This window comes from Pteropus vampyrus, unplaced genomic scaffold, assembly GCF_000151845.1.
Source record: "Pteropus vampyrus isolate Shadow unplaced genomic scaffold, Pvam_2.0 Scaffold47, whole genome shotgun sequence".
In the NCBI taxonomy this organism is placed as follows: Eukaryota; Metazoa; Chordata; class Mammalia; order Chiroptera; family Pteropodidae; genus Pteropus; species Pteropus vampyrus.
Window position 1 is genome coordinate 3,512,126 of NW_011888828.1, and position 14,045 is coordinate 3,526,170.

Genomic DNA, 14,045 nt, shown 5'->3' on the forward strand with positions numbered 1-14,045 from the left:
AAGACAACTTGTGGGTTTTTTATTTCTTTCTCTTGTGTATTATAGTCCTCATGTTGATCAACAGCATTTTACAGCAGTCCAAAAGGGCACTTTTGAAAACTTCAAGCAGCCATGCTCTTTTTTCTTACCCTATAGCAGAGTTTCTCACCCTCAGCAATATTGACATTTTGGAGAGATAATTCTTTATTGTATGATGTTTAGCAGCATTCCTGGGCTTTACCCACTAGATGCCAGTAGCCTACTCCCACCCCCCAACCCCCCACCCCCGCCCTTCCCATTGCGACAACCAGAAATGTCTCCAGACATTACCAAATGTTCTCCAGGGGAGGGCTTGCAAAATTACCCCTGGTCGAAAACCACACTGCCTTATATTATAGCACATGAGACTTAATTATCTTTGAAACTTTTAAATCCAACTTCTGAAATATTCTGGGTGATAGAGAGTTAAAGATGAGATTGTACTGGTCTTAGTGTATTTGCAGATGTTGCTGTAGCTGACTGCTCATTTTTTTCCCCTCCCAATCGTTTTAGAAGCTTTTGCCAACCATGATTCATGGAATGATTTTTTGGAGCTGAGTAATTTGTGGCTTTTCAGTTTCCTTACTTTTCTTTCCTTAGCTAACTTTGTTTTGGTTTTAGCAGAGTGTTTAAAACAGCATAGATCTTTGAAAAAGAAATAGTATATGTAATGATATATTTTCCAAGTAGATTATTTTAACCAGCCATAAGCATTGTATATGCCTGTCCTCTTTAAATCCTTTCTACCTCTTCTGTCAGGCAAACCCTCTCAACTCTGACGAAGAGCCTTATACAGGAGAAGACACAGCAACCTTTAAGTAGTCCTTGTGAAGTCTCATGGTATGGCAGCTGGTATTTAAGGACTTTTCAGGGCTTCTAAAGAGCATTTTGACACATAATTGTCGTCTTTTTTTTACAGATCGCAACGAACGAAATAAACCAGAGCATCGTTCTTCAAGGTATGAATTTATAGCATTTAATAATTATGTATAATGCTTCTCATTTAAAAAATACTGTTTGGAGGCAATGCACGTTTTCCTTTTTAGAGTTACTGGATATTTGAATCTTCTGTGGTATTGAAAGAAGCTTCATAATATTATTATTCATTCTCTGAACAAAAATTCTTTATAATATTATTGATTACCTGGAAGATATATTTTATTTTGATAATTTTTAAGATTGACAGGTAAATCTTTTTTAAAAATTATTTTTATTGTTGGGCATGGTAAACATTCTAAAAGAAAGACCTGCATGTGTAAGGAAGTTTAAAATAAAAATAATGCTAACTATAAAATAGAAAAATAGAATTTTATCCCTATTCCCTATTTCCTCTCTTTTGTGGTTTATTTTCTTCCCTCTTTTTAAACCACTATTCTTATAAGTGCATATTGCTTTTTTCCTAATCATAAAACTAACATAGGCACATTGTAGAAATTTTTAAAAATATTTTTAAAAATACAAAGCATTGAAAAACAAAACAAAACAGCTTGTCTTTCATTAGCTGGAGATGATGGCTTCTGCTAAAAATTTGGTGTAATACCTGTGGATTTTTTAATAGTATCTATCTATCTATCTATCTATATATATATATATATATATATTCCAATTGAATTCTTTAAGTTCTTATTAGATAATTTCATATGGCCAAGAAGGTTATATCACTTAAACCTCTTACCCACACTATCTGAGAGTGTATTTCACAAGATCTTTACTAGCACTGAAGAGTATTTTTCAAAAATCCTTGTTAAACTTCTAGGTAGAAAATTGTCTAACTTGCACTCCTAGTCAACAATTCAATGTTTTTAATCCAGTTCTGTGAAGGATTGTTATTTTTCTAATCTTATTTTCTCCTTATTCTGCATTCCATTACTTTTTCTTTGCATTTGGTGTTGTGGGAACTGATAAAAATGATGATAATGCATTCATTGGATTGACTGGCCTGGTAAACCAAACCTTGATGCTTTTGCAAGGTATCAAACCCTAGAATGCATTGACCTCAAATAAATAAAAATACAAAATTATGAAAACTCTATTACTTAGAATAACAACAGGTTTTACAGAAATTGTCAATCAAAAATACGTTAGTGAGACCTAATCTGGGAGAAAAATATAGCTATTTGGAACACAGGACTGATTTTTTTTTTTTTTTTTTTTTTAGGTATAATTCACATACATTAAAATTCACTCTTTTTGGTATATGCTTCTATGAGTTTTGACAAACATAGTTATGTGACTACCACCAAAATTATAGAAAAGTTTGTGACACTGATGTTTTTAACACTTAAAAAAATAATAATAGGAAAAAAAGACAATGTAAAAGAGAGTGAATGACAAAGTTGGAAGGGTAAAAAAATACTTAGGATGAAACAATCAGGATCCATAAAATGTTTGATATACTGAACCAATATAAGTTTTAACTGGAACAAGTATAAATCCTTACACTTAGATCTGAAAGACCAATGAAACATAAAGAAATGGGGTAGATGTGACTTAACAGTCTTTTTGAAGAAGTCTTGAAATTTTAATTCTTCATAAATTTATCTTGAATCAAAATTTTTATGCCATTGCCTCTACCTCCTCCAAAATGTCAGCATTGATGTAATTATCTTGAAAGACCTATAGTGTCCAGTATAAGAAAAGTAATAGCTCTAGACTACACTTTTGATATGGTATTCAATTCTGGGTTCACAAGGCCTTGAAAAATCAAAGTATACAGTGGTTGATATCACTTGGAGAACTTAAAAAAACAAAAACAAAAATACAGAGTCCCATGCTCCACCCCAGAGATTCTCATTCATTAAGAATGAGAATGGAGTGAATGGATCCTGAGAATCTATATATAAAAGAAGTCCCCCAGTGATTCTGATGTATAGCCAGGCTGGGGTCTGCCGGAATAGAAGACAGCAGCTGAGCTGAGACAGGAAATATGAAAGCGAAGAGTGAGGTAGAAATAAAAGCTAAGTCACAAGAAGACTATGTAAGGAATAGGGTAAATTTAGCTTAGGTGTCGAAGTTTGGGAGGCGTATGAGACAGAAATAACTGGCTTCAAACATTTGGAGGGCTGGCATGTAGAAGAGACCAGCAAAATTATTCCTCATAAATACTGTGTTCCTCTCTAAGAAGACACAGGGATCAAGAAATTTTTAGAAGAAATCATAGAATTAGAAAATCATAATTTTGTAATGGTTGATTCAGACAACGAGGATCATCAGTGACTCCTAAAACTTGGATAAAAAGTTGTTGGAGGAATAGATATTTATACCACCTTAAAATGTGTTATTCAGTTTTTAATTACAAAGAGGAAAATGTACTATTTCAATGAAGAGATCTGGTCATCACATTCTTAATCAAGTGGTCAACTAATATATTATCATAAATGAGACAACCCAATAGTACGTGCCTCCAGGTGATGCATTAGCAGTGCATGTGGAGATCACTTGTGTAGTAGTAGTCCTGGCAATAAACTCTAATGTTATGAAGAATACACAAAGGCTAGAAAAATATTCTAGATTAAAAGAGACTGAAATTCTTTTTAATCTGGAATTTTAAAATCCAAATTTAAAACTAAATACTTTGGGGATAACTAAAATATGAATTTTACTATAGATAATATTTTATTAATATTACTTTTTTTAGATGTATAATAGGAATGCTGTTATGTGGGAGAGTGTCTTTATTCTTAGGTATATATGCTGAACTATTAGGTGTGACGTAATCTTATGTTTGCAACATACTCTCAAATGATTCATGAGGAGAAAAAAAAGCAAGAGATAAAACAGAGCAAATATGGGAAAATAGTAATCATTGGTGAATAGATGAAAAGTGTATGTGTGTTAGTTGTACTGTTCCTTCATCTTTTCTATAGACTTGAAAATTTCAAGTTAAAAAGTAGCAGTGGAGAAAACTGTACTGAATATTCCATGGAGTCTCAGAGGGCAGAATGTGAATCTGTAGGTGGAACATGAGGTGGGTGGATTTCTGCACAGTATGAGGGAAGATTTCTTGACTTAGCTGGTCAAAGATGGAATGGACCACTCTGCGAGGGAATACTGTCAAGGAAAAGCCAGACACGCTCATGCTGGAATAAAATTAAAAAAGATTCATGCATGGCTCCCGCCCTTTGCACATTCAATAGCTGATAAATATTTGTTGAGAGACCCTAAGCCAGGCCCAAAATACAATAGAAAACAAGAAAAAGACTCCAGCTTCATGGAGCACGAAGCACCCACTGTTTTGGATTTAATGCTCCCAGTCTCCAAGAGCCTATTTACTCTATAAAGTCAGGATCCAAGTCTTCATAGTTCTACTTCAGGAAATGCTTGAGGGTATTCAGAAAATAGTTTATTCTTTAACTTCTTGTTTATACTGTCAGATTCTCAAAGGCTATACTAAAATCTTGGTAACCTTAGCACTTGGTGTAGCTCCTGGTCTGCAATAAGCACCTAATAAATAAATGTTTGTTGAATAAATGCCAAGTGTAGTTCCAAGAGAGAAAGGGAAATGCCAGCATTTTTTCCCTTGCAAATTGGGAAGAACCCGATTCTCAAAAGCTTGCCCAAGGCTGTTATTAAATGTGTTTGTTACAGCAACAGCAAGAAGTAATGCCTTATAAAAAGGGAGAGATGTTTTTCCAGAAAAGGCCATTGTTTTCTCTCTGGGTGTCTGCCGAGATTGGCAGTGACCTGTTCTTCCCCTGCCATCCTCAGCTGAGGAGGGCTACCACACCAGGCCAGCAGTACATCAAGCAGATTAATACCTGCTGCACCAACAGAGCAGAAAGAAGAAAATGTAAACAAAGTCACTTAATTTTGGTATGTTTGTTGGTTCTCTTTAGGCCACTCAGCAGCCGGAATGATGGGCTCAAAGCCCAGCAAGGATAAGAGAAATGCATTTCTTTTGTTTGTGTTTTTATAAGACCAGACACTCTTGTAGCTTTCACACTGAGAGAGCAATAAATCTGGGATGTCTGCCTGTTCTTTCATTTCAGTGCTGAAATAAGAAGGAAAGTATAACTTTTGTCAAGTTAAAGGAAAAGTTTTTATCTGGTATAGGCCAATGCTATGACCCTCAAGCTAAAATATGATGTGTAAGCATTTTTAAAAGTCTTGCTGGGTGCTTTTTTATTAGTTTGTTCTGATATTGGCATTTTTAAAAATTTTGCTTATTGCTTAATGACCAATGTGGAAGTCAGAAATATCTGAATTTTTCTTGTCCTTTCCTTGTTAGTTTAAGTATACCATTTCCCAAATTGATGTTCCATGGAACATTCTTCCGTAGGATATTAATCAGTATGCAAGATATAAACATTCATGTGCAAAAAAAGTTTGTGAAATGGTGAATTAAAACAAAATTAGAGATATTTCTTTACTGTGATTCCATAAAGGGTCTTTGATATACTAAAGTACATTATAAAACTCTAAGTGAGAGATTTACTATACAGGATTTAAAAATTTTGTTTGAATTTATAACTTTCTTTCCCAGATGCAGCTATTAATAGCACCTAGAAAACTGTACTATAGAATGGCAATCTGGGAAACTAATTGGGAGAGAAGTTGGAGCTAAAGATAATAAAGAAAGTTAAGTCCTGTGGCAACTGGTGCCATGAATGGAAAATTAGGAGCTCTTTTTACCACTCCACTAGCTCTGAATAATAGATCTCAATGACTTATGCAGGCTGCAAAGCCAGCTACTTTATCTTAAACGCGTTTCCTACTACAAAGAAAGAATTTATAGCAGTGAAAAAAGAAGGCAACAAAATAGAGAACTCTAAATCTTATTTCTCAAAATTTAATTATCATTTGAATCTTAGTCTTCCTAAAGCCTTCTTGAAACCACCTGCTGTAATCCTTTTTGATACTAATTTATAAAATTCAGTGAAATTTCAGCAAAAGTCTCAAAACACTTTTTCAACTTGACAAAGTGATTCTAAAATTTATAAGGAAGAGCAAGAATAACCAAGACATTTTGAAGTTCAGGAGACGGAAGTGGACTCTTGCAAGTAATTAAGGCAGTTTTTTGTCAGCAAAAAGAGAAACAGGTCAATGGAACAGAATAGAGCCCACAACAGGCATAGATGGACACATACAGTCCTGTATCATGTGCTATGATTGGCAGCTCTATAGATCAGTGGGGAAAGTGAACATGTCAACAAATGGTGCAGAAACAATTATTACCCATATTATAGAAATCCAAATGGAATTTGTTTTATTTTATCATGTGAAGTAGAATCCAAAGACATAAAAGTACAAAAGTAAAACAGATATTTTGAAGAAATATATGAGACTATCTTTATGACTTTGGGGTAGGGAAAGAGTTCTTAAGGCTCAAGTACAAACCATGAAGAAAACTTGATAAACTTGACTATGTGGAAAAAAAATAAAAACTTATGTACATGAAGACATTAAAAGCATATAAAAAGTCAAGACTGTGCAGTGCACGTAGGTGAAAAGATTAGTGTCCAACATAAAAAAACTACACATCAGAAACGAAGAGGAAAATAACTCAAATAGGGGCAGGGAACTCACAAAAGATGAAGCCTGAGTAGCCAACTAATATTTGAAAAGATTCTTTACTTTGCTACTATTAAGAAGATGTGTAGTAACATGATAATGAGATACCATTTCACTTCCAACAAGTTGGCACAGAAATCTCAAAGGCTGATGACAAGTGTGGATGAGAATAATTTGGTATATGATGTTAGAGAGCAATTGAGAAATACCTGGTAAAGCTGAAAATGCCTATTCCATACAACCCAACAGGCATTATATACCCTAGAGAAATTCTTTCACACGTGCCAAGGAACTGTGTATAAGAATGTTGAGAGTAGCACTGTTTGGATTAAGGGAACTATAGGTACACATGACAACATAAATAGAAACATAATCATGGATGATAAAAAACAAATTGCAGAAAGAAAGGTACAGTTTGATACCATTTATATAAAGCAGAGTTTAGCAAATGGACCAAATCTGGCCTGCCCTGGCTGTTTTTGTAAATGAAGTTTTGTAGGAACTCAACCATGCCCATCTATTTGTATATTGTCTGTCTACTTTTGCATCACAGCAGCAGAGTTGACTAGCTACAGCAGGAACCACATGGCCCTCAATGCTGAACATATTTACTTTCTGACCCTTTATAGAAAAAGCATGCCAATTCCAGATACAAAAATAGTTTGCAGACTCTATCATAGGTGAAACACAAATAATATGTTATTTATTGTTTATTTTTATGGTTCCATGTATATGTGTATGTATTTTTATATGTATAGTATGCTTTTTTTTAAGTATAAAAAGATGTGTGGAAGTGATAAATAGTAAATTTAGAATATTGATTATCAAAGAACGCGTCAGGTAAGGGTTCATAGGGAGGTTCAAGTGCATCTCTACTGCTTTATTTCTTAAGCTAAGTAATGGGCATTGCAATATCACCTGCACTTTTAAAACCCTGAAAATTTTCATAATTAAAAAGGCCTTCAAGAAGACTTTGAAAATCCTATGGCACCAGTAAAGATATTTTTACAGGACATGGGCATAAAATTGAGTGAAATTTTCTTAGATTATTTCTGAAAGAGGAAAATAAAAAGGAGGAAATAGTCAAGAATGTTCAGGAAAAAAAAACGATTAAATATTGTTCCCATTTCATCTCTACTCGTAGTCCTACTCCTGTAGTTAGTTCTCTTCACTTAAAAGTTATTCAAGTAACACATGAAAACATTTTTAGTAGTGCAGAAATTTGTGGTATCTGCTTTTATTCCATAGGCAACTATTATCTTTTAATAGTTTATAAAAATGTTCTTAGTCTGCTTTCTGTGCGTATATATAATATATATTCAAATAATATTTAAAGTAAATGGGGAGCTACATATGTATGTATGTAGTGTGTAGGAGTGTGTGTATATATATGTTTGTTCATATATTCATATATGTATTTATGCCAACTTGCCTTTTTCACTTATATTTTAGAAAGTAAGTACCATGTCACTTTCCCCTTCATTATTTTTTTAAACTGCTACATAGAATTATCTAGTGTAGTTATATTGTTATTTATTTAACCAGTTCTTCATTGATAGCATATGAGCTGTTTCCAGTTTCTAACAGAAATGATGTTTCAGTAAACATCTTTATGTTTATATCTTTGTGTATACATATGTAAGAAAACTTCTTTTGCTTTTTTCTGTGATATTTTTTTTCTCAAGTTTCTGTTGAACTCCTGTTCTCATTCACAATTATTTTAAGTTTTAAAATTTTATATGCCCTACATTTCTATTCCCAGATCTCACTCAGCTTTATCATGGTTTGGTGCCACTCTAGGTTTAGTAGAGCCCATTTCATGCTCCCTTCCCATAGTCTGGCCTGAAATGTCACCCCACACAGAGAGGGACTCAAACTTAACAGGCAGAATATTTGCAGCACATAGTTCAGTACACTAAGAATTAATAGTTGATGATCTTAAGATTCATAGCAACCACTTTGTCATTAAAATTTGAAGGGGATTTGGTTCCTCCCCTTTTGTCGATGTTATAAAGATGTTGAGGATTTTATTTGGAAACCATCACCACATTATGGTTTAAAAAGATTAACTAAAAGCAAAAGATTTAACTTGTTTTTGCTTTTCTTCTTTCTAAATGTCATGCTCTGTTGGGCTTAGTTTAACTACTGTAATTCTGCCCATATGTTCTGATTCTTGTACTTCTATAAACTCTAGCTTGTGTATAATTACTTTCTGACATTATGTTTTCTAAACTGCAAGAGATACATTACTTTTGCTGTAGCATCTGTAATGCTATAAATGAGATGAAAAATTAAAATTGTATACAGGTTTTGTTGGGGGAAAAAGCCCTTTTGCAGTGTAGAGACAAAAGGATTGTTAACATTTTATGTCCTACAGAGAATATATATACATACATATGTATACATACATACATTATATATATTTTTTACATATATAAAACATATATGCATATTATTTCATTGTAGTTTTAAGAAATGTGACTTTAGCATTTCCTCCTACTGTGATGAGAATGAAAATGAAACATTTATATGGTGTATCACTTGAGTTATTGAAAAAGTTTTATCAAATGGCTTACTACTGCCAGCTTAGTGTGGTACTTAGTACTTAGTGTGGGGCTTCTCTGAAGGTATTTCAAATTAAACTATCAGCAGGAGTTAACTTTGGAACAGCAGCTGGCCCTGTTTTATTACTTTTTCTCAAGTTGGACATGTGTGGCCACCCATTTCTCAGCAGTCTAGGGAGCTTGTGGAACTCCTAGCCCTTAAATTTCTTTTTATCCTAATTCTTTCCTCTCTTTCCCTTGGGTTAGTTATATATTATATTAGCTCTTTGCTTTTCTACAGTATAATTTAGAAGCAATAATTTACACAGTTCTACAAAATCTATATTAAATATAGATTTTACTTGAGTAAACTTTATATACATCTTTGTGGATCTCAGTCTGTTCCTAGGTTATGGTTTTACCCCAGCTAATAAATTTTCTTGTACAACTGTACTTTAATTTTTTTAAAAAATGTTTTCTCTTACTGGCATAGCATATATCACATTCTTCAAATGTATCGATTAGGACCATAAACCACAGAAGTGTACTAACTAATCCATGGAAGAATCGTAGTGTGGACAGATTTGCAAAACGGTCATTCAGTAGCTCAGTCACTTCCTGTCTCTTTAATAATAAATAGCTGTTGATCAAAATTTAGTCTTGTCTTTATATATCTAAAACCATTCTCAAAACCAGAAATCAGGCCTGGTCCCAAAAGTACAGTTTCAAGGTGGGGCTTCCTTTTTGATTGCGTGCTCCTCCAGATAACAAATCATAGCATTCAGTTCTGCCCTGGTGACAAGTTTTTGTTAACTTCCGACTTCGTCCCCGTTGTAGAGCAGCTCTCCAGAGATGCGAGGTGAGCCTGCCATCCCTGCATAACATTTCTAAATGCAGCAAAAATAAGGCAGGCATGCCAAAAAAGCACTCACTTGTGACCTTCTCTCCTTTTGGAAAAGAGGATTTAGAATCTATACTCTTTAGTAATTCAGAATATAAAAGAATGGAAGGAATATTGAATGTCTGATTGATTGTCTGAATGCTTTAGAGTAACATTTTGTCTAGAATATAAACATCCCCTTAAGTTGTAAACCTGTTTCCTGGAGATCATATTGTCCCTGGCACACTCTCTTGCCTGGGCAGTCCAGGGATGCTATCAAAAAATGACAAGCAGGGCTTAAAGTTTATCACTGTATATTGCCCAATAGTTTCTCTTTTAGTTATAGATTGTAAAGAGAAGCTTCAAGTAGAAAATGTCTTTACAAGCTGAACTGTGCTCTTCAGAGTTTTTCTATATGGTAAATTTCTGTCTTCAACACCATTGTTTTGTTTTTTGTTTAAAATGAAATTATATTCATTTGTTCTGATTATAAAACAGAATATGTTTATGATAGGAAATTTGGAAAAAAATAAGTATATAAATGAGAAAATCATTTATAATCCTACCTCATAGTTAATCACTATTATATTTTGATATATTTATTTCTGGTATTTATCTTTTCATACAGATACTATAATTTTAACAGAGCCTCATGAATATACAGTTCTTAAGTTATTGTTTTATTTAACATATCATGTCATTTTCAGTAGTCTTATAAATTGTGGTTATATTTTTTAGTACAAAGCAATACATTTTTAATATGAAAGTTTATAAGAGAAAGAAGAGAAAGAATTAAAATTACTAGTCCAACCTCTGAATAACTACTATGGGTATATTAGTGTTTCAGTCTTTTTCTGTGCCTACTTGGGATAGTTTAAGAAAACAATTGAGGTCATGCTGTATATAGTATTATATGTAACCTCCTTTTTACAAAACAATAGTTTACAAACATTTTCCTGTGTTGTGATTTTTAATGGTATTCCATCATATAGGTATACGGAACTTTAATTATTTTCCTATTGTCAGACATTAGGAAATTTCTAATTTTTTCCTATTATAAACAATGCAGTGGTAAGATTCTTATACCTGCATTTTAATGGACCATCGCTGATTACCTCTTTGTGATAAATTCCTAGCAGTGAAATTAATAGATCAAAGTTAGTGGATCAAAAAAATTTTTTTCATATTTTTCATATATACTACTAAATTTAGCCTCAGTAAAAGGTTGCATTCTTACCAGTATAACATTATTTAAACATTTTCCCCTGGCCTGTGTTGCTTTTGAATGAACCAGAAGGAAATAACCAACATGAACTTGTTTCTTTCAGATTAACTATTTTTATGTTAGAATGCTTATTAATTTTTATTTCAGGCCTCAAAACAATATTTTCCAAAGGAATCTTGTACTAATCCACAGCCCCTGGAGACCCTCTTGGCCAGAGCCTTTTCACGGCCTGTCCTAGGGCATTTAGAAGTCAGATCACCTGGATTAGAGGCATAGACATCAGCGCCTATCCCTTGAGCTTATAATTGAAATTGGGACTGTCTGTGCTCAAGTTTGGGGAATTTGTAGGGTGATCCAAAATGAATATAAAGACTACTCCCTATTCATGCCCAAGATTGGAGAACTTTTTAGGGCAATTCAAAATGAATTTTGAAAAGTACTTTTTTAGTTGTTTCGGTTCTGCTTGTATTGGTAAAATCCTTTGGAAAAGCTGTGGAATAGAAGGTGAAGGGCCTGGGTCTGAACATCAGGCTGCCTGAATTGGAGTCCAGCTTCCCGTTCAGGAGGTGGGACTTGGGCAGTTTCTTAATCTTCCTGTACCTCTGTTTACTCATCTATCAATGGGGCTAATAATAGTATCTCTTAGTTATCATGATGATTACCCAGTTACTGTATCTGTTAAGGGCCGAACTAGAGAAACAGAACCAGTCAGACAATATATTAAGAGATTCACTAGTTAATCGGCTTATGTGGGGGCTGGCCAGGCAAGTTGGAAACCCATAGGGCAAGTTACCAGGAAGGGCAGGCTGGACCTTATTATATACATGGACTGAAGCTGCTCCCATCCACAAATGGGATTTTTTCTTCACCAAGGAAGCCTTTGCTTTACTTTAAGGCCTTTCAGTTGATTGAGTCAAAGCCCACCCAGATTATCTGGGATTATCTCCCATACTTTAGGTCACTGATTATAGACTTTAACCACATCTACACAGTACCTTCTCAACAACACATAAATTAGTGTTTGATTGAATAACTGGGGACTGTATCCCAGCCAAATTTACATGTAAAATTGGTCAGTCATATTGATTGCTTTGGATCTCAGTTAAGCAGACTAAACTCACTTGGGAATGAGTTTCAGTGTTACCCTTGCATTTCAAGCTCAGGGCTCTTCAGGTGTCTGTAATCCAGATCTTCTTTCTGACAGATCCGTTTTGTGTCTGTTAGTTTTGTTATAAGTTTTGTTATGATAATACAACCGTACAGTTTGTATCATTCATGATCCTAAAGGGTTCTCTCTGCTGGAGCCAGGGTGTCTGGCCATGGCAGGGTTCTGTGCAGGAATGTACACTGACACCTGCATAACACACTGTGTGGTGTCTGCTCTTAACGCATTCGTGTTATCCTTCCTTGCTCAGATAAGCATGTGAGTCTGCTTTGTGTGGACTGGTAAAGTCTTGGATTGTCAGTAACTGTTGAATGGTCCCACAGGCTTCTGATATAGTGAAAAGGTATTAGCTTTGGCTGGTTAGAGAAAAGATACTGATTTGGTCCTCTCTTTTTACTAGCACTGATTTTTCATAGCAGATTACAGATAGCAGATGAACTTCCTTTTAGGAAGTTAATTATATTCCTTTGAACATAATAAACTCTAACCTCCTCTCAATCTGGATCCAGGATGATGTCTTCTTTGTTCCTTCACTCAAAGTAGGAAAAGACTGGCCACTCAGAAGTAAAAACAGCTAATGGAAAAAGCACAACAGACATTGTTGAGATACTTCCTTGTGGTCTCTGGTTTCAAAGCTTTTAGCAGGAGCTCTGGAAACAATGCTTGTAGTTGATCCTCTTGTGGATTCTCTAGGCCTACATTTCAGTGTTTGGTTTCTTTCTATAGCTTTGCACAATGGGGTGATGGCACAGTCCTACTAAATCTTACCTCATGCAGTGGTGGTGGTGGTTGCATTGCTGCCAGCCCTTGCCTACTTCTCTGACAGCTGCCTCCCAGCTGAAGGATAGACTCCTGGAACCAGGTTTCCACGCAGCCTTACTCCATTTGACCATAGCTGGTGGACTTCTGACCTATATGCTGTGATAATTAAATCCTTTCTCTTGAAAGTTTAAGCTGAATATAGAGCTCAGAGCCATGGTTTCTGGAAGTTGAAAATTATTTAGATTTGGGCTTGGTACAACGTATATACTGATAAACACTGGCCAGGTATGCTGAAGAATGAGCAGAGAGAGTCCAGCTGTAGCAGGAGATTTGAAGATAAAAACAGAGATGGTGTGGTCTCAGAGAAAGTGAGGAAGAATGAGAGCTCGTGCAAGAAGCCACCTTGTTTCCCAGAGCTGTGTGAGGTTCACCTGTACTTCCTGTTGTGGGAATTCCTGGGATACCCATGGACACTCAGAATTAAAACCCATTTTCTTTAATTTGAGTTTAACCTCACAAGATAATATAATGCTATTAACCTCACAAGATAATATAATGCTATTAAAAGAACGATAACAATATTATAATTTAGAGATGAAATTTTCATACTGAACACATTTATATTGGCTTTAGGATGAACCCAGACTATTGCCTTGTTTTAGGATTTATTTTTACAGAGGTTAGGGTGCCATGAATATATTGAGAAAACGGAGCAGAGTAGTACTGTTATGTGAAGGAAATGTATTACTTATCTTAGGAACACTGACATCAAATCTGCGCCTTAGTGAGTAATAGAAACCTTTATTGTTTTGGCTTCTTTTGCCAACAAAAGGCAACAACAACAGCAACAGCAAAACCTCTTTAATGCAGGAGCTCCTAAAACAACACGAAATACAGCAGACTCATGAATTTCCAAACACTTATTCACATATACTCCTTGAC

At 34.6% G+C, this 14,045-nt stretch overlaps 1 protein-coding gene across 1 annotated transcript in view; it reads left to right on the top strand.

The window, feature by feature from the left end:
• The first annotated feature begins 937 nt into the window (after nt 1–937).
• SH3D19 (SH3 domain containing 19) overlaps nt 938–14,045 on the top strand; it is an 80,234-nt gene continuing 67,126 nt past the window's right edge. Inside the window, exon 1 of the mRNA XM_023530210.1 lies at nt 938–977. The gene's annotated coding sequence lies outside the window, so the exon portion shown is untranslated. The remainder of the gene's footprint in view (nt 978–14,045) is intronic.